At 65.4% G+C, this 422-nt stretch overlaps 1 long non-coding RNA gene across 1 annotated transcript; it reads right to left on the reverse strand.

The window, feature by feature from the left end:
• Positions 1–38: 38 nt before the first annotated feature.
• LOC120513780 lies at positions 39–391 on the reverse strand. Its single transcript, XR_005630358.1, has 3 exons — positions 329–391; positions 193–250; positions 39–112 (listed from the first exon to the last, which is right to left on the reverse strand). It is a non-coding gene; the product is annotated as an uncharacterized LOC120513780 (long non-coding RNA).
• Between the last annotated feature and the right edge of the window lie 31 nt (positions 392–422).

Below are 422 nucleotides of genomic sequence, written 5' to 3' on the forward strand. Positions count from 1 at the left end.
CCCTTTAAGCCCCACCCACCCCCTAAGCCCCTCCCACCCACCTCGTGCTCTGATTGGCCAAGACCTCCAAGGCCCACAGCACCGCCTCCGGGCTGTGGCCAATCAGCACGGCCTGCAGGGGGCGCTGAGTGTCAGGGGAGGGGGCGTGGCCTCGCTGGAGCCGCGCCCCCTCCCCCAGGAAGCCACGCCCACCTCGGCCTGTTCCAGCCAATCCGGAGCCTGCTGGGGTTCCCCGGGGTGATTGGCAGCTCTGGGGAGCGTTAATTAACAGATGAGATCGTTAATGAGGGGGCTAATGAGTGGTTAATGAGGGAGGGGCGGGGCTTACCTGGGTGGGCGTGGCCTCCAGAGCTCCGCCTCCCGGGCCTGGCACAGGGCCTTGATTGACAGCTGGGGGAAATTCCGGATTTTGGGGGGAATTT

Source organism: Passer montanus, unplaced genomic scaffold (genome assembly GCF_014805655.1).
Source record: "Passer montanus isolate IOZ18808 unplaced genomic scaffold, ASM1480565v1 scaffold8899, whole genome shotgun sequence".
In the NCBI taxonomy this organism is placed as follows: domain Eukaryota; kingdom Metazoa; phylum Chordata; class Aves; order Passeriformes; family Passeridae; genus Passer; species Passer montanus.